The following is a 25,012-nucleotide window of genomic DNA, read 5'->3' as shown; positions in this document are numbered from 1 at the left end:
TGTGGGTCGGGACCCCATTTGGGGTCGAACGACCATTTCACGGGGGTCGCCAAACAACGCAGTCCGCCATTTTTTCCCCCCTTTTCCTTAGCTGTGCTACTCCCTTTTATTCTATTGGCTTTTGAAAGCCAATAGAATAGACTCTCTTGAATAGAGTCTAATTCTATTGGCTTTCAAAAGCCAATAGGAATTGTCCAGGCTGTCTCTGCCCTGCTGAGCCCGCCAAAAGTCCCATTCTGCAAACGGTGCTGCACCAGTTGAGTAGTCCTCGACTTACAACCGGTTGAGTAGTCCTCGACTTTTGACCAGTTGGGGGGGTTGCGACATTAAAAAGGTTGAGAACCACTGTCCTAGTGGAGATCACTTAAAGATGAGCCAGCAGTTGTGGCAGCAGCCAAAAAAGCTAATACAATCTTGGTTGTATAAACAGAGGCACAGAATCAAAATCATGTGACGTATTAGTACCGCTTACTAAAGCCTTAGTAAGACCACATCTGGAATACTGCATTCAGTTTTGGTCGCCACATTACAAAAAAGATGTTGAGGCTTTGGAAAAAAAAATGCAAAGAAGAGCAACTAAGATGATTCAAGATCTGGAGACTAAAACATATGAAGAACGGTTGCAGGATTTGGGTATGGCCAGTCTAGAGAAAAGAAAGATGGCGGGGGACATGATAGCATTATTCAAGTATTTGAGAGGTTGCCACAAAGAGGAGGGGGTCAATTTATTATCCAAAGCACCTGAGGACAGGGCAAGAAACAATGGATGGAAATAATCAAGGAGAGAAGCAACCTGGAACTAAGGAGACACTTCCTAACAGTGAGGACAATCAACCAGTGGAACGGCTTGCTGTCAGAAGTTGTAGGTGCTACATCGCTGGAGATTTTAAAGAAGAGACTGGACAGTCACTTGTCTGAAATGGTATAGGGTGTCCTGCTTGAGCAGTGGGTTGGACTAGAAGACCTTCAAGGTTCCTTCCAGCTCTATTCTGATTCTGAACTCAGAAAGGGAACATTTTCCATGGGGGAAGAAAGGAGGATGTCCTGTCTCATTTTCTTGTTTTTTAATAGAGAAGCTCATCTGAACTGGCTCCTCCTGGAGGTCCCATTTGTGTTTTGGGCTGTTCTCCATGACTCTTCTTCTGGAGGATGGAGATAGACCTTTCCCACGATGCCGCCTGCTGTATTCCAGCCACAGCAGGACAAATAAATGTTCCATGGATTCATTTCTGCTTCCTTCTGGCCTGAAAAGGTGGCTGGTCATTGGATAGGGTGGAAGCCAGAGCAAAAATGACATTTTGAATGCTTGATGCTTAAAGACCTTGGAGGTGGAGTTTCAGCCAACCATTGCTGAACCTGAGGCCAAAGGCAGTCAGGGTTTACAGATGAGGATTGAGCAGTGGTGGGATTCAGCCAGTTCACACCAGTTCGGCAGAACCAGTAGCTAATTTTTGTTGCCCAGGTCCAGAATGGACTTCCGGAAGTGGCATCCACATAAAGAACCGGTTGTTCATATATCTGAATCCCACCACTGGGATTGGGTATATATAGGTGGGCTGAATTGTATTTTAGGGCATTTTCTTAGCAATTTTTCCTTTTAAAAAGTCCTTTTTCTTCAACTGATATGGTATCTTTGTTGTAAAGGAAGCCAACATACAAAGAGAGATGCATACATTAATTCTCTGGAAAAATACCACTGAAAAGTAGAAATTAGGTGATTGTTACTGGTGATCCTTCCTTCTTTCCCTCCCTCCCTCCAATTCTGTCCTTCCTTCTTTCCTGAAGGTGCTTTTTCCAAAAGGCAGCTGAACTTTTTTGTTTTTTCTTTGAAAAGTTTTCGCTTCTCCTCCAAAAAACTTTTTCAGTTCTAACTTACTGATGGGGAATTGAAGTATATATATTCTTTGCAGTCATTTGAATGCTTTGAAGGAGGGCGCCTGGGGAACACGGGACCCGGGATTGGACCCAGAGGCGGGCCAGGCCCGGGTCTTCCCCTCCCCTTGCACAGGAAGAGATCCTCCCCAACTAAGATACGTGTGAATCTCTCCTACACCCCGCAAGACGCTCCCGCAGCCTCTTCGCCTCCCCCGGAGCTCCAGGGGTTAAGGAGAGCGAATGCGGCATCCTACAGCGGCAGGCATTTGTGACGCCACGCCTCCTCTGGAAAGCCAGCTGTGACGTTCGCCCTCCTGGGGACCAATGGGGAAGCACCTGGTTACCATGCAGGAGTCTATTCAGGATTCCCTCGAAAGGGCGGGAAAGAGGAATTCATCTGAGGTGAAGGAGGACAGGGATGATGGGCATTAGAGGAGGAGTGAAGAGACTTCTCATTGGTTATCTGTCAAAGAAAGATGGCAGCGTCTCCTGAGAGAAGAAAAATTTTCCTGTCAGGAAAATGGAGATTTCTGTCGGTTTTTATATATCTTTAGTTCAATATACAACAACTGCCCTTCTCACATCCATGGCTTTGGTTGCCTCAAGAATAATTGGAAAGACCGAGTGGCAGCTTGTAATAAAGGAAATAATGCTGAAGAAAAAGGAATATCGAAAGAAAACAAACCCCAAAATGCAGAAAAAGCTCAAACTGGTGGATGTTCCAAAAATTTTACCTCACAACGAGGCTCCTTGATGGAGCAATAAAGATGGGGAAAATCTGTGACTGGAGAAAAATTGGAATTATAAAATAAAGGGACGAAAATAGGGGATTTTTTTTAAAAAAAATATTAGTTTCACCAAAGAAAATCAGTTAAGAATATTTATATAAATCCAAAATAGGTATAGAGAAAAAAAATAAAAATGTATTAAAATACCAATAATAAAATAGATACTATAGATTTGAAAATCTTCCGTTCCTTCCTCCGATATTTATTTTAACTTTGTAATCTTCTGTAAGACATCAATTGAAGAGGCTTTATTAACCCATAATTCAGGTCGGACACGAGTTCGCAACTAACAACAACAATTCAGATGTTACATTGTTTATAAAATATTAATTTGGCTGCTAAGATTAAATCAAAGGTCTTTATTTTTAAGTTCATGACTGGTGACAAAAGCAAGTGGTATAAATTTAGAAATCAATGGTTTATTAGGGAATTATAATAGAATTGGATTAAAGACTATTTATAAACATACTGAATAAAAGGAGAAATTGGAAACAGATCACCTTTCTCCTCGAATAATCTTTGTCCAACAAAAATACTATGAACATAAAAATTCCAGATTCCTGGCAATTAAATTTAAAACCCAGCTAAGCAAAAAAAATCAATGAATCAAAGACAGCGATGGTAAACTTTCACCAAAACTAATGGTATAAGTCCACAATTCACTTTTCTTTCAACAGTTATATTCTTGAAATATCAACATCAAATGTTTGTTATGTTCAAAGATCAACGTAACCGTGGGGCACAAAAAATTAAAAAGCATAAAAAGTTGCACCCCAGTACTAATTTTTTTTTAAAAAAAATCTAAAAAGAATCTAAAGAAGGTGTAGGAGCCTTACAATAGATGTAGGGGAGTCTGGCAAACTTTATCTCTCACAACATAGCATTCAAGAATGATGAACGACTAGGTGCTCATTCAAACCAGTTTATAGCACAGGTCATCTGACCAATTTTAAGTGCTGCTGCACAGAACCTGGCAACATTATATGCTTTAGCAGGTTATCTGGAAAGCTGCAGGGAGGTGTAGAAATGACCTTTGTGTCTGGGTATTTATGCAATCTATATTCATTATATTTATATACTGCCCATCTTGCTGTCCAAAATGACTTTGGCTGGCCTACAATGCAATAAAAATATAAATATATGAACAAATATAAAAATAAATATATATATAGAAATAAATATAGACTCTGTACCATTCTGAACAAATTGTTCTAACTGTCAGGAAGTTTCTCCTTAGTTCTAGGTTGCTTCTCTCTTTGGTTAGTTTCCATCCGTTGCTTCTTGTCTTGCCTTCAGGTGCTTTGGAGAATAGCTTGACTCCCTCTTCTTTCTCTCCCTGAGACTGAACAAAGAGCTGTCCAATCTCTTCTTAAAAACTTCCCAAAGATGGAGCACCACAACCAGACAAGCCGTACCACTGTTAATTTTTCTGTCAGGAAATTTCTTCTCAATTCTACATTGGATCTCTCCTTGATAGGTTTCCATCTGTTACTTCTTGTGCTGCTCTGGGATACTTTAGAGAATAGGTTTACCTCCTCTGTGACAGTATGGTGCAAAATATCTCAGGGACGGAGACAAGAGGGAGTCAAGCTGTTCTCCAAAGCACCTGAAGGCAAGACAAGAAGCAACGGATGGAAATTAACCAAAGAGAGAAGCAAACTAGAACTAAGGAGAAACTTCCTGACAGTTAGAACAATTAACCAGTGGAACAACCTGCCTCCAGAAGCGGTGAATGCTACAACACTGGAAGTCTTTAAGAAGAGATTGAACAGCCATTTGTCTGAAATGGTATAGGGTTTCCTGCCTGAGCAGGGGGTTGGACTAGATGACTTCCAAGGTCCCTTCCAACTTTATTATTATTATTATTAAATGATGAAATCATAAGGGACTGAAGATTGAATATCCACCTGCAATTCTGCTCTAGTGGAAATATTCGTCAGAGGGGAATGCTAGGAATCGGTATTTCTTCAGTTCTGGGCTAGACACCATTAAGAAGGCAATCAATGCTCTTTATTTCTATTCATCCTCATTTTTTGCCTTGGAGCTTTCTATTTAGCAAAAATCACAATTAGGATTGTGGAGTCACCTTGTCTGCTTTGGACTGGAAAAAAAATATTCTCACATATTTATATAGGTCTAGTACAGTGGTTCTCAACCTGTGGGTCGGGACCCCATTTGGGATGGAACGACCATTTCATGGGGGTCGCCGAACAATGCAGTCCACCATTTTTTCCCCCCTTTTCCTTAGCTGTGCTACTCCCTTTTATTCTATTGGCTTTTGAAAGCCAATAGAATAGACTCTCTTGAATAGAGTCTAATTCTATTGGCTTTCAAAAGCCAATAGGAATTGTCCAGGCTGTCTCTGTCCTGCTGAGCCCGCCAAAAGTCCCATTCTGCAAACGGTGCTGCACCAGTTGAGTAGTCCTCGACTTACGACCGGTTGAGTAATCCTCGACTTACGACCGGTTGGGGGTTGCGGCATTAAAAAGGTTGAGAACCACTGGTCTAGTATGTACGAAGAGTATTACCCAAGTGGACTCTTTCATGAGATTTCAGATTACTATTCCTGTTGAAGCTCTTGCCACACACCTTGCATTGATATGGCTTCTCTCCTGTGTGGATCTTTTTATGGCAAGTAAGAAGGCTACTCCTTCTAAAGCTCTTTCCACAGTCCATACATTGATACGGCTTCTCCCCTGTGTGGATCCGTTTATGGGCAGTAAGATAACTGTTGGTACTAAAACCCTTCCCACATTCCACACATTTATATGGCTTCTCCCCTGTGTGGATTCTTTTATGGGAGGAAAGATGACTGCTCCGAGCAAAGGTCTTTCCGCAGGCCATGCATTTATAGGGTCTTTCTCCCCCGTGATTCCTTTGATGGCTTCTAAGAGAATAATTATCAGGGAAAATCTTTCCACACTCCAAGCAGGTATATGGTTTCTCTTCTGAATGGGTCATTTCATGGGAAATGAGGTGATTGGATACAGAAAAGCCCTTTCCATAGTCCATGCACTTATATGGTTTCTCCCCTATGTGGATCCTTTCATGTTCCATAAGGGATGCATTTTCACAGAAGCCCATTCCACCTTCTCTGCATTTATACGGCTTCCCCGCTTTGTGGATTCTTTTATGGGAAGTAAGATTACTGCTTTGAGTAAAAGTCTTTCCACACTCCATGCATTTGTATGGTTTCTCCCCTGTGTGGATGAACTTATGAGAAGTAAGATGGCTGCCCTGTGTAAAGCTCTTGCCACACTCCACACATTTATATGGCTTCTCCCCTGTATGGATTCTTTTATGAGAAGCAAGATTACCACTTTGAGTAAAAGTCTTTCCACATTCCATGCATTTATAGGGCCTTTCTCCCTTGTGATTCCTCTGGTGACTTCTGAGAGAGCAATTATCACGGAAGGCCTTTCCACACTCGATACAGGTATATGGTTTCTCTTTTGAATGGGTCATTTTATGGGAAATGAGGTGACTGGATTTAGAAAAGCTTTTTCCACACTCCAGGCATTTATAAGGTCGTTCTCCTGTATGGATCTTTCTGTGGTAAGTAAGCCGACTGATCCAAGAAAAGCTTTTTTTAATTCCACTTTCTGATCGGTTTCTTTCATCACTTTTTGGTTCCAACAGATTGACAAACTTCCCTTTTTCCTCTTTTGGATTAATTGCTTGGCATTGTTCTTTGTAATTCTTATCCTCCTGGACATTCTTTTCTTCAAAAAAAAAAAAGCCATGAGAAATTGTAGCAAGATTAGAAATATAATTAGAGATCAAAGTTTTCTTCTAAATTTTTGCCAAAGAATCATCAATATAATTTGGCTGTTTTGCTGGCTAGTACGAAAGAATGTGATCTAAGCTTCTGCTAAAGATGAATTCCCAAGTGGGCTACTTCGAAGTTCATATATCCACATCAAATCAGATTACCATTGCCCTCAGAGAAAACACGGATCTAATCTTTGACAACCAATGTGTACAAGGCCTTTAATAGATCAGTTCCATGTTGTCATGAACTCCTGTGCTGCATCGTATGATCTACCACCCTTGGCCAAATTAAATCCCCAATAACTATCAGTCTTGGGCACCCATCAAGCAACCACAATAAGGACTGGCAAATTGGTCACTAAGTGGAAAATCACATGACTGTGACTGTGCTTACAGTTTAATTTCAGCTTTCCTTTTTCCTACTTCCCTGCCCTTTGAAATTCTCATTCTGGTGCTGGGATAATTAGCAAAACGGGAATTAAAGTTTGTACTGTATTTACAGTAATTGGAGAGAAAGGGATGCAAGAGAGTAAGCAGGAACACAATGGGAATGCAAATCAAAATGAATATGCTGGCACCCACAGTCTGCCTAGCTTTGAGCCTCTTAGAAAGCAAACAAAAGCTGAGGGTGTGAAATTACAGGCAGCAGCTGCAAGCCAGCAAATTAAGGTTATAGATTATCAACTTGTATTTAGAAATTTGTGGGGACAGTATATGGTGCTGAGAAAAGCAGTTCAGGATGAAATTGCTTATTTAAGCAATCTCTGTTCTGTGAGGGGGGAAAAATGCTGGGAACAGGATAACTTATACCAGTAGTGGCGAACCTATGGCATGGGTGCCAGAGGCGGCACTCAGAGCGCTCTCTGTGGGCACGCGCGCCATCGCCCCAGTCGTAGGCCTTTAGCTGGGTTTTATAAAACCTTTTCACTTTAGGCCTCCGCCGCCGTGTACAAAAGAAAAAGGTTCAATCAATCAGTCAATTTCAACTTCTCGCGGGGAAAAAAAAGATCTTGCAAAGTTGGAATTGACTGAACTTTTTAGTCCCACCCAGTCTGCCGCCGTTATCACCGCAGCCACGCCTACCCAATGGGCCACACCCAGCCAATGGGCCACACCCACCCAGCACCCAACGATGTATAAGAAGGTTTTGGGTTGCAGTTTGGGCACTTGGTCTCTAAAAAGTTCACCATCACTGACTTATACTAATTGGCAAACATGTGACTAAGAGACTCTCCAAAGTTTCTTAATCCATGGAAGAAGACAAAAATTGCTTTGACTTGACCAATCAACAGTCAAGTCAAGATCAGAGACACTGAATCAATAAATCTCATTTACGGTTGAGAAAAACTGAAATAATTCATCTAGAATCCAGAGATTCATAATCTTAGAAAAGTCCAAGAAAGAAAAGAGGGACATCACATTATTGGTCTGAGAAAATGCCAAAATTCATATGACAAACAAAGAAGAAATCTGGTCCCAAACAAGCAGAAGACAATGTGGTATGGTCACATACATCTATAGCCAAGAGGTCAAGCTCTCCTTGATGAGATTCAAGAGAAACTGAAAAAATTAACTAACAGAAGCCCTCCCTCAAGTATTAGATGAGAAATACTCATACACATCTAAGGAGATAGCTATTAATTTCTTCTTCATAAAACGGGGTTTTTTTTTCCAGAGTAGATGGTTACATCTAAGCCCTAAATGTCTTCTCTTAATTTCTGACCACAAATACAGTTCTTACCCAGAGAAGCCAGATTCCTGGAATTCTCCAGCATGACCTCCCCATGGAGAGCTTTTTGGTCAGCATCCAGCTGAGACCACTCCTCCTCAGAGAAATGCAGAGCCACTTCCTCGAAAGACACAAGATCCTAAACAAGGAAACAAATTTCCCCATTAACAAACAACCCCAAGAAAAAATTGAGACTTCTCTTCGATCAATGCCAGGGGAGATTTGCAATGAATGAAATGAGCAACGGCTGCAGAATTCAAAATAAGATCTCACAACTTTTGGCAGAGGGCACAATGCGAAGGATATTTTTTCAGGTTTACTGCAGGACTTTTAATGGCTTTCAATGAAGCCAATTAAGATAGTCTTATCAGTAGCTCCAATTCTTTTTATGTGGGCAGAAGAAAACACTAGAGCAGGGGTAGGCAACCCAAAACACTCAAAGAGCCACTTGGACCCATTTCCCACCAAAAACAAAACACCGGAAGCCGCAAAACCCTTTTGATATCTAAAATCAAGATAACTGCATATATCCTTCTTGACCCTCAGGGGTAGGCAACCTCAGCTCTTTTATGACTCATGGACTTCAACTCCCAGAATTCCTGAGTCAGCATAGCTGGGCTAGCTAGTTCTCTCCTGCCCTTCCTGCTTCCTGCAGAGAGCAACAAAGGGAGGAGCTCCGCCCAATAAGCTTTTCAGCTCCTCGAGAACACTGTGAGTGCACTCTCTTTCACACACACACACACACACACAGAGAGAGAGAGAGAGAGAGAGAGAGAGAGAGAGAGAAAGAGAAAGAGTAGGGAAGCGCAATTGCCTCTCTCTGTCTCTGTCTCTCTCTGCAAATGGCAGGGGAGGCTGGGAGCCACAGGGGAAGGCTCAAAGAGCCGCATGCGGCTCCGGAGCCACAGGTTGCCGACCTGTGCACTAGAGCAACCCATCTGACATTTTTGCTTTATCCACTTAGGGACCATCATGCTTGCACTCTGTACCACAATAAAAGTGTTGGGAGTGCTTGTAATGGTATATGGCAGCGGTTCTCAACCTATGGGTCGCGACCCCATTTGGGGTCGATTGACCATTTCTCGGGGGTCGCCAAACAAGGCAATCCGCCATTTTTCCCCTCAGGGGGCGGCGCAGCGCATGCGCGCCACGCATGGGGACGGCACGTTTGTGTGACGGGGGTCACCGTCACACAAACATTGAGAACCACTGGTATATGGATTGATCCTGGAAGACAGCTGAGACAACAGTCAGCTCAATGAAATCGGAGTTTCAGGAGGGACTCCTCCACAAGATGGCTGCTGAATAGAAAGAGACTTTTTCTCTTTTTCCAACGATCTGATTTTGCTGCCAAAGCTGATTCTCTGGCGATGCTGCTCCCTGGATTTAAATGGGGGCACCTAGGAATGACCCAAGGCAGCTTTTGGACAGCAGTGGACCCATCTGGATAAAACGCATTAAAGTCACAAGAACCTTGGGATTCCTCTACTATTGGAATTCAGCATTATGTAAGCACAAGCAATAGAACAAACTCAAAATAGACTCTTGGACTTCAAGATAGCTGATTTCAATAAACTTAGAGAGAGCCTGAGAAGGATTCCATGGATGAGAATCCTTAAGAGGAAACCAAACAAGAAGTTTGGGAAGTGAGATTATAAAAGCCCAGTCTAGTACAATTCTAGCGAAGAAGAAAAATGAGAGATCTCAAAAGAAAGTAGCATGGCTACCCATAGAACTCTGATAAACTGAAAGACAAAAACGACAAGTATAAAAAGTGGAAAGAGGGGCACATAATTAAGGCAGAATATCAGTAAATAGTCTGAACCTGCAAAGAGGAAGTCAGGAAAACTAAGGGTCAAAATGAATTAAGGCTTGCGATAAAAATAAAAAATAACAAAAATAGCTTCTATCAACATGTAAAAAAACAAACTCAAGGAAACAACAATTGCACATTAATGGGAGAAAATTCTTATTCTTATTCTTATATCTTCCAGAGATCCCGGAACACCATCTCTACTAATTCATTATTAGCAGAGACGGCAAAACTAACTGCTTTGATTGGAGAAAATGGACTAGACAGCTTTATAAGATACTGGAAGTCATTTGCGGACTTTCTACATGTTAAATACAAATAAATTTCTCAATGTAGAGAAAAGTAAGGCAAGAAAAACCAATTTTACAGGTACAGATTAAGTGAAACTTGGCTCAATAGCAGTAACTATGAGAATGATTTAAGTGGACAAGCACTTAAATACGATGAACGGTTGCAGGAACTGGATTATGTCTAATCTCACGAAGAGAAGTAGTAGTGGTGACACCATAGCAGGCTTCCAATACTTGAGGGATTGTCACAGAGGTCAACCTGATGTCAATGCTGCAAATACTGTATATTCTTGCTTTGACAATATGCAAAACTGTCTGGTATTTACTGGGTTAATACATAGCTTAGAGTGGGGGGGGGAAAGCCCGGGAAAGAAAGAGGAAGTAAACTTTTGACCTTCACACTAATTGGATAATGTGACTTGTGACTGCAAGATAAGGGAGGGGTTTAGCAAGAAAAGATTGATGCCAGCGAGAGGAAGTCAGATTCTGGCATCACAACGTCCATGATGGTGACCGGCAATTTGTAGCTCTGTAATAAAGACTTTAGGAAACATGCCTGAAAGTTCTTTGAAGTGCTTCATTAGTCGGAACCTCTGACACCTATTCTCCAAAGCATCAGAAGGCAGAAAATGAAGCAATGGATGGAAACTAGTTAAGAGAACCAACCTAGGACTTAGGAGAAATTTACTTGAGAACAATTTACTCCCTGTAAATTTCTCTGTTAATCTTAATGCTGTATCGATTGTTTTACGGTTTTAATCTTTTATTACATTAATTTAGCAGATTGTGTGCCTCCCAGAGTTGCATGTCAGTGAGATTGGCGGCATGTAAATTTAATGGATAAAAATAAAAAACATCTTGCCCCTGGAGATGACATCCGCTTTCTGGAAGGGATGTAAAATCTGCCTGTACCAGTTGGCTTGAGGCCTGAAGGTGAAAAACCAAAAGCAAGTATTGTTCAGGGTGGACTTTTGTCTCCTACTCAAGTCAACCCCCTCCAGCATAGCGCACCCCCCCCGATAGGGTGCGCTATGCTGGAGGGGGTTGACTTGAGTAGGAGACAAAAGTCCACCCTGAACAATACTTGCTTTTGGTTTTTCACCTTCATTTAATTGTTAATTTTAATACTTTCATATTTATGCTTTTACGCCTTTGTAAGCCACACAGAGTCACTCTGGATATTGAGACAGGAGGCATATACATTTAATAAATTTTAAATAGATCTTATTTGTGTATATGGCTTCCCAAATCGCTCTCAGTGACTCGATGTGGCTTACGATATAATAATAATAATAATAATAATAATAGTAGTAGTAGTAGTAGTAGTAGTAGTAGTAGTAGTAAAGTTGGAAGGGACCTTGGAGGTCATCTAGTCCAACCCCCTTCTCAGGCAGGAAACCCTATACCATTTCAGACAAATGGCTGTCCAGTCTCTTCTTAAAAACTTCCAGTGTTGGAGCATTTACCGCTTCTGGAGGCAGCTGTTCCACTGATTAATTGTTCTCACTGTCAGGAAGTTTCTCCTTAGTTCTAGGTTGCTTCTCTCCTTGATTAGTTTCCACCTGTTGCTTCTTGTCCTGCCTTCAGGCGCTTTGGAGAATAGCTTGACTCCCTCTTCTTTGGGGCAGCCCCTGAGATATTGGAAGACTGCTATCATGTCCCCCTCATCCTTCTCTTCGTTACACTAGACCAGTGGTTCTCAACCTTTTTAATGCCGCGACCCCCAACTGGTCGTAAGTTGAGGACTACTTAACTGGTCGTAAGTCGAGGACTACTCAACTGGTGCAGCACTGTTTGCAGAATGGGACTTTTGGCGGGCTCAGCAGGGCAGAGACAGCCTGGACAATTCCTATTGGCTTTTGAAAGCCAATAGAATTAGACTCTATTCAAGAGAGTCTATTCTATTGGCTTTCAAAAGCCAATAGAATAAAAGGGAGTAGCACAGCTAAGGAAAAGGGGGAAAAAATGGCGGACTGCGTTGTTTGGCGACCCCCGTGAAATGGTCGTTCGATCCCAAATGGGGTCCCGACCCACCGGTTGAGAACCACTGCACTAGACATACCCAATTCTAGCAATATATATTGCCTTGAACTCCAGAACAAAATGAAACCCCGCCAACTTTTCCAAAGTTTCTCGTACCTGGGGCAGAGCTTCAGCCGTTCTTTCTGCTTTATCATGAAGAGGAGGTGATTCTAAAAATAGCAAGGACTGGTCTTGGTTCTCTGTGAGAGGCAAAAAAAAAAAAAAAGTATGAAAGCAGATTTGATTAAAAAAAAAAAAAGGCAAGAGATTCCACCCAAGAGGGGCAAAAGAATCAGAGTTAGCTGGATGTCCAGTCCTTATTATATCATGTAGAATAGTGGTGGCGAACCTATGCCACGTGTGCCAGAGGTAGCACTCAGAGCCTTCTCTGTTGTCACGCGGGACACCCCCACCAGCAGCAGGCCCATCAGGCTGCCACCGCCACCTGGAGGAGGAGCCCTCCCCAGCACAAAGGAGGCGAAGCGGCCGACTCGCAAGCTCGAGTAGAAGTGGTAGAGCAGAGGTCACCAACCATTGTCGATTGGTGGGCTGGAAGAAAAGGGACGGGGAAGCATTTTACATGCGCGCAGGCGCACACGGGGCCACGAGCATGCACGCGCTGCAAATGGGGTGTGGCTAGTGCCTGCATGATACTCACTAGCCCTGCCCCGTTCTTGCGTGATGCAGCACCTTGTATCTGCACCCCACGTGCAGTGTCAGCCGTTTTTGCGCCTTGCAGCACAGTGTCCCATTTTTGTGCCCCTGGTTTTTGCATGCCAGCGGTGGGTTGCGGTTTGGGCACGATCTCAAAAAGGTTCGCCATCACTGATATAGAAGGAGCTTCCATTACCTGACATGGCATCCTGATTTTCATTTTTCTGGAAGATCTCCCCGAGCTGCAGTTCTTGAAAGAGTTTGGATTCTTTCCTTCCCTTGACATACTCAGTGGCTGCTCCCAAGGATATCTGGACATGATGTCCCAGTAGAAACAAGGAAGAGCAGAGAGAAAGAAATGAATTCTCATACCCTCACGCGGGGAGACCCCAATGTGTATCCCTGAAGATGAAAAATGAGGGTGGAAGAATTCCCCAAATACATCTTCTAAAAGAAGAATAGAATAACTGGCCTTAGCACAGTGGTTCTCAACCTTTTTAATGCCGCGACCCCCAACCGGTCATAAGTCGAGGACTACTCAACTGGTGCAGCACCGTTTGCAGAATGGGACTTTTGGCGGGCTCAGCAGGGCAGAGACAGCCTGGACAATTCCTATTGGCTCTTGAAAGCCAATAGAATTAGACTCTATTCAAGAGAGTCTATTCTATTGGCTTTCAAAAGCCAATAGAATAAAAGGGAGTAGCACAGTTAAGGAAAAGGAGGAAAAAATGGCGGACTGTGTTGTTTGGCGACCCCCGTGAAATGGTCGTTCGACCCCAAATGGGGTCCCGACCCACAGGTTGAGAACCACTGACTTAGCAGTTCATAATCCCAGAAAACTCTGTCAGAGAGACACTGACAAATTCAGAGAGCTCATTAGAGCTATATTCTCATACCTGCAACTTTTCTTGCATCTTTTCCTCCTCCTGGCTCAGCAGGAACCCTTCGGCCAGGGCCACTGCCTGGGAACTCGTCTCTGCGCCACACTCCCGTACCCATTTCTCCATCTCTGGGGGAAGGACAGCCAGGAACTGCTCCAGGAGAACCAGGTCCAACATCTGAGCCTTCGTGTGTCTCTCTGGCTGCAGCCACTGAAGGCAAAGGCGGTGGAGGTGACTGCAAACATTTCGGGGCCCAGTCACCTTCTGGAACTGTACTTTGCTGAAGTGACAGCAATGGACCTCTAAAGCGTTAGTTCCCTCTTCCTGGATCTTCTGCCTAAGACTTGACCCATTCTTCCCACAGCTCCAAGCAAGAGGGCCTTTTCCAGTTCCTGCATCTGCTGGGTGTTGTCCCTCCATCTTCTCTTTTTTCTCTAATCCAGCTGCAGAATGGGTCAATGGATCTCCAGAGATCTTCCTATTCACAAGATCTGAATTTCACGGTAAGGATCTGGTCAAGTTTCCCAAGGACATTCAGCCCTCCACGCTTACAAGAAGCTTTCATCTTCAGATGAAGCAGGAAAAGTTTTCACTTTACATATCTGAAATGGAAAACAAAAGATATTTCCAGTAATTACTGGGTGACTGGCAAATAGATGGGGAAGAAATGTAGGTAGTGACAGATTTTATCTTCCTGGACTCCAAGATCACCGCAGATGGGGACTACAGCCAAGAAATTAGAAGACGCTTGCTCCTGGGGAGGAAAGCTATGGCAAATCTAGACAGCATACTAAAAAGCAGAGACATCACCCTGCCAACAAAAGTACGTATAGTCAAGGCCATGGTTTTCCCAGTTGCAATGTATGGCTGTGAAACTTGGACTATAAGAAAGGCTGAGTGCCAAAGAATGGAGGCCTTTGAATTATGGTGCTGGAGAAGATTCCTGCGAGTCCCCTGGACTGCAAGGCGATCAAACCGGTCAATCCTAGAGGAGATCAACCCTGACTGCTCTTTAGAAGACCAGATCCTGAAGTTGAAACTCAAGTACTTTGGCCACCTAAGAGAAGGAAGGACTCACTGGAGAAGAGCCTAATGCTGGGAAAGACTAAGGGCAAGAGAAGAATGGTATTACGGAGAATAAGGTTGCTGGATGAAGTCAATGAAGCAGGAGGTGTGAGCTTAAATGTACTCCAGAAGATGGTAGAGGACAGGAAGTCCTGGAGGAATGTTGTCCATGGGGTCGCGATGGGTCGGACACGATTTCGCAACTAACGATTTCGCAACTGGAATTTAACTCCAGAGGATCCTTCTCCAAAATAAAAAGATGTTAAATGAATCTACCGTATATTCCGGCGTATAAGACGACTTTTGAGAGCGATGAAACAGCCTCCGAACTCGGGGGTCGTCTTATACGCCGAGTCATAACGTTTATTTATTTATTTATTATTTCCGGCGTATAAGATGACGTTCTAGGCATACGACTCGGTGTCGATCATCTTATACGCCGGAAATGACGTCATTTCCGGTGTATAAGATGATCGACACCGAGTCGCATGCCTAGAAAGTCATCTTATACGCCGGAAATAACGTTATAAACTACGTTTATTTCCGGCGTATAAGATGACTTTCTAGGCATGCGACTAGGTGTCGATCATCTTATACGCCAGAAATGACGTTATTTCCGGCGTATAAGATGATCGACGCCGAGTCGCATGCCTAGAAAGTCATCTTATACGCCGGAAATGACGTCATTTCCGGCGTATAAGATGATCGACGCCGAGTCGCATGCCTAGAAAGTCGTCTTATATGCGACTCGGCGTCGATCGTCTTGCGACCCAGCGTCGAACTTGGGGGTCGTCTTATACGCTGGGTCGCCTAATACGCCGGCATATATGGTACTAATATTTGGAAAGAGAGAGGGGAATCTTATTAGGTTAGGTTGATTTATCTGGTGGAAATTAAAGAGACCCTTTCTGGATCAACTTCTTCCAATGACTTAAAATATTGGAGAAACACAAAAAATAGATTGTGGATTTCTCTTTCTGAGGTTTCTGTTACAGTGATTTCTGTGGCGGTGAATAGAGATAAGACAATCTGACTCATGAATGTTTCAGGTCACAAACAGAAAGTAAGACGAGTGATATCAACTGGGAGACAAACTCCGCACCAAGTGGAAGATCAAACAGGTTCCTGGCAAACCTAGCAGACAACTTTGTCTCCCAAAAAGTAGAGAAGGGAACTAGGGGATTAGCCATTTTGGATCTAATTCTCACTAACAGAGATGAAATGACAGACGGTGTTGAAGCCATAGGAACCCTGGGAGGAAGTGATCATGCAATATTAGAATTCAACATTATAGAAGCACAAGCAATAGAACACAGTCAAACTAGAGTCTTGGACTTCAAGAGAGCTAATTTCAATAAACTTAGAGAGGGTTTGGGAAGGATTCCATGGATGAGAATCCTCAAGGGGAAAACAACTCAAGAAGCTTGGGAAATTTTGAAAAATAAGATAATAAAAGCACAGTCTAGCACAATACCAACAAAGAGGAAAAACAACAGCTCTCAAAAGAAACCAGCATGGCTGCATAAAGAACTCTCTGACAAATTGAAAGATAAAAAGGACAAGTATAGAAAGTGGAAAGAGGGGAACATAACTAAGTCAGAATATCAGCAAATAGCCTGAGCCTGCAAAGATGAAGTGAAGAAAGCCAAGGCTCAAAATGAACTAAGGCTTGCGACCAAAGTCAAAAATAACAAAAAAAGCTTCTTTCAACACGTAAAAAACAAGAAAAAAGTGAAGGAAATGATTGATCCATTAGTGGGTGGAAGTGGCAAGAAGGTGACAAGCAACAGGGAGAAAGCAGAACTATTTAACTCATTTTTTGCATCTGTCTTTACACAAAGGGAAAAAACAGACCAACTTATCAAAAATAGTGCCATAAAAAACAAAACAGAAACACAAATTAAGATAGGCAAGAAAATGGTTAGTGAGCACCTGTCCAGCCTAGATGAGTTCAAATCGCCAGGACCAGATGGATTGCACCCCAGAGTTCTCAAGGAACTGGCAGATGTGATATCGGAGCCACTGAACTATATTTTTCAAAGATCCTGGAACACAGGGGAACTACCAGAGGACTGGAAAAGAGCTGATGTAGTTCCCATCCTCAAAAAAGGAAAAAAAATGGATCCAGGAAATTACAGACCTATCAGCCTGACCTCAATACCTGGGAAGATCCTGGAAAAGATAATCAAACAACGAATCAACGAACACCTAGAGGCAAACAAAGTCATTACTAAAAGCCAACATGGGTTTGTCAAAAATAGATCATGCCAGACAAATCTTATTGCATTCTTTGACCAAGTGACAAAATTAGTGGATCAGAGGAATGCTGTGGACATAATTTACTTGGACTTCAATAAGGCGTTTGATAAAGTAGATCACAACCTACTACTTGACAAGATAGAAAAATGTGGGGTAGACAGAACCACCACCAGATGGATCCGTAGCTGGCTGACCGGCCGTACTCAGCGAGTGGTCCTCAATGGAACTGCATCTATATGGAGGGAAGTGTGTAGTGGGGTGCCCCAGGGCTCTGTTCTGGGCCCAGTACTCTTCAACATCTTCATCAACGATTTGGATGAAGGGATAGATGGGGAACTCATCAAATTTGCAGACGACACCAAGCTGGCAGGAATAGCCAACACTCCAGAAGACAGGCTTCAGATACAGAAGGATCTGGACAGACTTGAACACTGGGCACTAACTAACAAAATGAAATTCAATGGTGAAAAAAGCAAGGTTTACATTTAGGCAAGAAAAACCAAATGCACAAGTACAGCATAGGTGGCACCATGCTCAATAGTAGTAACTGTGAGAGGGACCTCGGAGTCCTAGTAGACAATCACTTAAATATGAGCCAGCAGTGTGCTGCAGCTGCCAAAAAGGCCAACACAGTGCTAGGCTGCATTAACAGAGGGATAGAATCAAGATCACGTGAAGTATTAATACCACTCTTAATGCCTTGGTAAGGCCACACTTGGAATACTGCATCCAGTTTTGGTCACCACGATGTAAAAAAGATGTTGAGACTCTAGAAAGAGTACAGAGAAGAGCAACAAAGATGATTAGGGGACTGGAGGCTAAAACATATAAGGAACGGTTGCTAGAATTGGGTATGTCTAGTTTAACGAAGAGAAGGACAAGGGGGGACATGATAGCAGTATTCCAATATCTCAGGGGCTGCCATAAAGAAGAGGGAATCAAGCTATTTTCCAAAGCACCTGAAGGCAGGACAAGAAGCAACGGGTGGAAACTAATCAAGGAGAGAAGCAACCTAGAACTAAGGAGAAACTTCCTGACAGTGAGAACAATTAATCAGTGGAACAGCTTGCCTCCAGAAGCAGTAAATGCTCCAACCCTGGAAGTTTTTAAGAAGAGACTGGACAGCCACTTGTCCAAAATGGTGTAGGGTTTCCTGCCTGAGCAGGGGGTTGGACTAGATGACCTCCAAGGTCCCTTCCAACTTTACTACTATTATTATTATATATAAATTGATTTAATAGGTAATTAAATCAACATTTGAACATAGTAAAAGCAGCAGAACCCCATTAACCACCTGGCAGAAATACCAAGGGGGGGGAGACTTTAGAAGCCTGAATTAAGAAACCACCATCCAATACATATAGGAATAAAACTCAAATCAATAAACCAGCTACACCTTAACATGATGGTCTGTTTTCATGTAATTCCTAGTCTTTTTCCAACTTCCACTTCAGTACCCAGAGTGTAAAGTTGCCAACTTTGACGAACACTGGTGTCATAGGAAGCTCATAGAAAGCTCACTTCCTGATATCCAGGATGCTCCTTATAAGGCCTATGTGCATAGCGCTCAAAGCATTGTTAAAGACCCCACACACCCACTTTACCATCTGTTTCTGTTGCTTCACTCTGGGAGGAGATTTTGAAGTATTTCTAGCAGGACCACCTGGTTCTGTAATAGCTTTGTCCCCTATGCCATCCATCTGGTAAACTCGCAAGATTCATTTTTCTTGCCATGTATATCTATACATCCAATCTAGACTGTGTTGTTTCTCTGTTGTCATATATGTGGGTATATGCATAATTCTGTATTTATTTATTTTTGTCATATTTATGTAGGGTATATTGGTGACCCTTGGAGAGCTGTATGCAACAAAATTTCATTTTAATGTATGCTGATTAGTGTACATTCAAAGTGACAATAAAGTTATTCTATTCTATTATTCTATTCTATTCTGTTATTCTATTCTGTTCTATATTATATTTCTATTCTACTCTTCTCTATTCTGTATTTCTACTCTACTTTATTCTGTAATTGTAAATCTATTCTATTGTTATTCTATTCTGTTCTATATTATATTTCTATTCTACTCTACTCTTCTCTATTCTGTATTACTACTCTACTTTATTCTGTAATTGTAATTCTATTCTATATTATATTTCTATTCTACTCTATTCTGTTATTCTATTCTGTTCTATATTATATTTCTATTCTACTCTGATCTGTAATTGTAATTCTATTCTATTCTATATTTTTATTCTACTCTACTCTATTCTGTTATTCTATTCTACACTATTCTGTATTTCTATTCTATTCTACTCTATTCTGTAATTGTAGTTCTATTCTATATTATATTTCTATTCTACTCTATTCTGTTATTCTATTCTACTCTATTCTGTAATTGTAGTTCTATTCTATTCTGTTCTATATTATATTTCTATTCCACTCTATTCTGTTATTCTATTTTGCTCTATTCTGTATTTCTATTCTACTCTACTCTGTAATTCTATTCTATTCTATTCTATTCTATTCTATTCTATTCGGCACACGGTGCGAATGCTGCATCTCAGCCCCACTTGCACCTCCCTCTCTGCAACGTTTCCCTTCGCCTGCCAGTCGTGGGGAAAGGCGGGGATGCAGCACCCCAGTCCTCGCAGCCGGGGCCCCGCCGGCCTTGCACCCAGAACCGGCAGGGGGACTTCGGGCCAGCCTCCCCCTCCCCCCCCATGCAGAGGTTCCCCCAGGAAATGGGGGCAAACGGCCCCTCCCTTCTGGCGACCCCCATTTCTCGCCTTTGCTCCCCCCTCCGCCCGGTCAAAGCAGGGGAAAGAGCGGCAGGGCAACATGGGATCCCGGCCTCCCACCCCGGGGGAAGACTTGACCCGTCTCCACGCTGGCCTCCAGCGCGGGACCCCTTTGCACGGGCAGAGCCGCCACTCACGGAACTCAGAAAGCTCGTCGGGATGCACCTCCCCGCGAGGCTTCCCGGCAGCCTCTGCGCCATTTCCCCCCCCCCCCGCCTCACAGCGGAAGGAGGGGGGAAGAGAAACGCCCCGGGCAATCCTCTCTTATCCCGCCTCGGCTGGATAAATGGCTGTCCGATCTTTTCTTAAAAACCCTGAGGGGTGGGGCACCCACTACTTTTGAAAGCAAGCCATTCCACTGATTGATTGATTGATTGTTCTAACTGGCTGGAAATTTCTCCTTTTTTTTCTATGCGGGATCATCTCTCATTGATTCGTTTCCATCAGAAACTGTCTCTAAGGCAGGGGGGTCTTCAAACTGGGCCCTTTGATGACGGGTGGACTTCAACTCCCAGAATTCCTCAGCCAGCAAAGCTGGCTGAGGAATTCTGGGAGTTGAAGTCCACCCGTCATCAAAGGGCCCAGTTTGAAGACCCCCCCCCTGCTCTAAACCCCCAGAGACATTTCAAGCCTGTTTGGGGAACACATATTCCTAGTTTAGGAAAAACTCATTTTCTGCTTTCAAGTCGTTTTTTTTTTTTTGCTTGCGCCTCTTTTTGAAGAAATAGCCACAGAACAAAAGGGTACTTTTATTGTTCAGGAGCCACCATTGCACCAAACAAGGAAAAGATGGTAGCTGTGAATGGGAGTAATATATAATAATAAAAATAATAACAATAAAAAGAGTACAGAGAAGAGCAACACAAATGATTAGGGGACTGGTGGCTAAGTCATATGAGGAACGGTTGCTGGAATTGGGTAGGTCTAGTTCAGGGGTAGGCAACCTTGGCTCTTTTATGACTCGTGGACTTCAACTCCCAGAATTCCTGAGCCAGCGTGGCTGGCTCAGGAATTCTGGGAGTTGAAGTCCACGAGTCATAAAAGAGCCAAGGTTGCCTACCCCTGGTCTAGTTTAATGAAGAGAAGGATGAGGGGGGACAGGAGAGCAGTATTTCAATATCTCAGGAGCTGCCCCAGAGAAGAGGGAGTCAAGCTATTCTCCAAAGCGCCTGAAGGCAGGACAAGAAGCAATGGGTGGAAACTAACCAAAGAGAGAAGCAACCTAGAACTAAGGAGAAACTAAGGAGAAATGCCTCATTTGGCATTTTGTTCTACATTATGGCTCCAAGTACTATCCATTTTTATATTCTCCCAAAAGCTGGGCCAGCATGGTTTCCTTTTCACACTGCCTGGTACTTCTCCACATACAGAGAAGAGCAACAAAGATGATTAGGGGACTGGAGGCTAAAACATATAAGGAACAGTTGCTGGAATTGGGTATGTCTAGTTTAACTTGTGCTGCAGCTGCCAAAAAAGCCAACAGTGCTGGGCTGCATTAACAGAGGAATAGAATCAAGATCACGTGAAGTATTAATACCACTTTACAAGGCCTTGGTAAGGCCACACGTGGAATACTGCATCCAGTTTTGGTCACCACGATGTAAAAAAGATGCTGAGACTCTAGAAAGAGTACAGAGAAGAGCAACAAAGATGATTAAGGGCCTGGAGGCTAAAACATATAAGGAACGGCTGCTGGAATTGGGTATGTCTAGTTTAACAAAGAGAAGGACGAGGGGGGACATGATAGCAGTGTTCCAATGTCTGAAGAGGGAGTCAAGCTATTCTCCAGAGTGCCCGAAGGCAGGACAAGAAGCAATGGATGGAAACTAATCAAGGAGAGAAGCAATCTAGAACTAAGGAGAAATTTCTGACAGAACAATTAACCAGTGGAACAACCTGCCTCCAGAAGTGGTGAATGCTCCAACACTGGAAGTTTTTAAGAAGAGACTGGACAGCCATTTGTCCGAAATGGTATAGGGTTTCCTGCCTGAGCAGGGGGTTGGACTAGATGACCTCCAAGGTCCCTTCCAACTTTATTATTATGATTATTATTATTATTATTATTAGTTGGAAGGGACCTTGGAGGTCATCAAGTCCAACCCCCTGCTCAGGCAGGTAACCCTATACCATTTCCGACAAATGGCTGTCCAGTCTCTTCTTAAAAACTTCCGTTGTTGGAGCATTCACGGCTTCTGGAGGCAGGTTGTTCCACTGGTTAAATGGACCTCAAGGCAAAAATCTTCCCCAAAAAGAATCAACATTTTTTAAAAAAAAACCCTTGAAGTGGGAAAAGGATTCCCCCCAAAACGGAGGATCCTTTTTTCTAACAGCTTTCAATGGGTTATATTTGAAGAGATGATAAATTTGTGGAATAGTATTTGAAGGACTTAATAATAAATATATTGTTTTGTTTCTATTCGCTCCTGATGGAAATTTTCCTGATTATTTCAGTGACGGGTTTTAAGGGTGTTACAGATATAAGATATGAGAAGATTTTTTTTTCCTTTTGCATTTTTAGAGAAAATCATAAGACATTGTATAAAGGAAAGAAATATCAAATTGTTACTAGTAGCAACTCTTAATGGAGTTTTGCTGATTGGAATTGGAAGATGAGACTTTATTACATGCCAAGAGATAAAAGGTGAAATATGGGGTGAAGAGTTTTTTGCTGAAACATTAGATGTTAAGTTTTTAAAAATATTTCTACTTATCTTGATGAATGGAAAAATTGTTTCCTTTTGAATCTTTTCCGTTTTTTTTCCCATTTTCTCCTTCCTCCCTTTATTTATTCTATATTTATTTATTTATGAGATTTATATACCGCTTTAAGTGCAAGCACTCTCTAAGCGGTGTACACCAGTAAGCAATGTATATATATATATATTATATATATATATATATATATATATATATATATATAGGTCTTTGGTTGTTCGGGTTTTCTCCCGCGTAAAATTGGAAGTGTCTTGGCAACGTTTCGACGAAGTCACATTCGTCATCTTCAGGCTGGTGTTTTTAGCTTCTTGCTTTGAGCAGCAATAAGCTAAAAAACCAGCCTGAAGATGACGAATGTGACTTCGTCGAAACGTCGCCAAGACACTTCCAATTTTACGCGGGAGAAAACCCGAACAACCAAAGACCTACATACAAACACCCGCGAAAACCTCAGAAAATATATATATATATATATATATATATATATATATATATATATATATATATATATATATATATATATTACATTGCCCCCAACAATCTGGGTTCTCATTTTACCTACCTCGGAAGGATGGAAGGCTGAGTCAACCTTGAGCCGGTGACATTTGAACCGCTGACCTGCTGAACAGTCAGCTAAAGTGGCCTGCAGTACTGCACTCTAACTGCTGCGCCACCTATACACTTTTTCATATTTTTCTTAGCTTGTATTGGCTTTTACCCTTATTGAAACTGCAATAAAAATTATTATCAATGAAAAAATGGAAAGAGGACAACCAGCAGCAAGATGGATTAACCCAGTTAACGTGCTGAGTGCACAACTGAAGGACCAAGTCCTCCATCATAACATGTATCTTCTGTGGTTGCAAAGATTTGATATACTTCTCCTGTCAGAAAATGTATTTGTGTGGTTGCAGAATTGAGCCAACTTGATGACACAATAATCAATGATTATTGTGACATAATGACATAATCAATAAGGCTGGATAACAATACCAGCATAGTCTTTCATGTCTATTCTCATTTTTGTCAGGATTTTCCACATGTATTATATTATCACATCTATTTATGACACATCTAGGTTCCTCTTGGATGCTTGCTTAGAGATCCATCTTCCCTACAAGAACTTTCTCTTAATAAAGCTACTTGATTTAACTGCTCCATATATGGAAATGGCTAGAAACAGATGGGGTGGATATTTCCACAACACTAGGAACACAACACAGATGGAAACTAATCAAGGAGAGAAGCAACCTAGAACGTCCTGACAGTTAGAACAATTAACCAGTGGAATAACCTGCCTTCAGAAGCGGTGAATGCTCCAACACTGGAAGTTTTTAAGAAGAGACTGGACAGCCATTTGTCCGAAATGGTACAGGGCAGTGGTGGCGAACCTATGGCACTCAAAGCCCTCTCTGTGGGCACGTGCACTTGCCCAGCCCCGCCTCCCCCCGGGCCCCCTTCTCAACAGCAGCCCCCTTGGAGGAGAATCGCTCCCGGGCGCGGACCGCATGGAGCAACACAGCCAAGCACATGACAGCCAGGCAGCAGGGACAAGACTCCGATGTCACGCCCCTTCGCACACAGATGCTGCTACGGGGCACGGGAGGAGGGCATGGCTGCCATAGCGCTGCTGGGCCACCTGAGTGATCTACTGCAGTGGGCCGTGGAGGCGGTGAGTGGCCTTGCGGGGGAGCGGGGGCGGAGCGGGCGGGGCGCAGAGTGGGGCGGGCAGGGACGCAGGGGCGGTTTTTGGGCACTGTCTCTAAAAGGTTTGCCATCATTAAGCAGGGGGTACCTGCCTGAGCAGGGGGTTGGACTTGATGACCTCCAAGGTCCCTTCCAACTTTATTATTATTATTAACTACTGCTCAGCTGCCTTTGAGTAAACGATTTCAACCGGACATGAAACTCTAAAACCCTCAAGTATGGACCAAAATAATAATCCCACGATTGTCATTTTCAAGGTGCCCAAAATCATTAACCATATGACAGGGAAAAACCCCATACCAACTACATTTAATTTAATCTAATTTTAAAGCTAAATGTGACACAATCAATTTTAGCAATGGAGAATATTTGTAATTCAGGACTGAAATGAAGTGTCCTTGGTGCTCGCTGAGCTTGCTTACTTTTCTTGCAAACGTTTCATTTTAGCTTTTGCCAGTCTTGTCATTCCGCACCAAAGCAGATTTTAGCACCTTCATAGAAAAAGCCTTTGCATGTGCATTTATAGGCTTTCTCACCACTGTGGCTCATTTGATAATGAAAGTCTCCCTCTGAATCTGTTTCCGTGTAATGCACATTTATATGAGTTTATAATGAGGATTCAGTGCCATAAAGACATTTTT

General features: G+C 42.7%; 1 pseudogene; it reads right to left on the bottom strand.

Moving 5' to 3' along the window:
* LOC120310183 overlaps positions 1–20,202 on the bottom strand; it is a 35,394-nt pseudogene extending 15,192 nt beyond the window's left edge.
* Positions 20,203–25,012: the final 4,810 nt, after the last annotated feature.

This window comes from Crotalus tigris, unplaced genomic scaffold, assembly GCF_016545835.1.
Source record: "Crotalus tigris isolate CLP2741 ecotype Arizona unplaced genomic scaffold, ASM1654583v1 scf7180000018127.1262416, whole genome shotgun sequence".
NCBI classification, from domain to species: Eukaryota; Metazoa; Chordata; class Lepidosauria; order Squamata; family Viperidae; genus Crotalus; species Crotalus tigris.
Note: the sequence above shows the minus strand (reverse complement) of the source record. Positions and strands in the feature narration are given on the sequence as shown.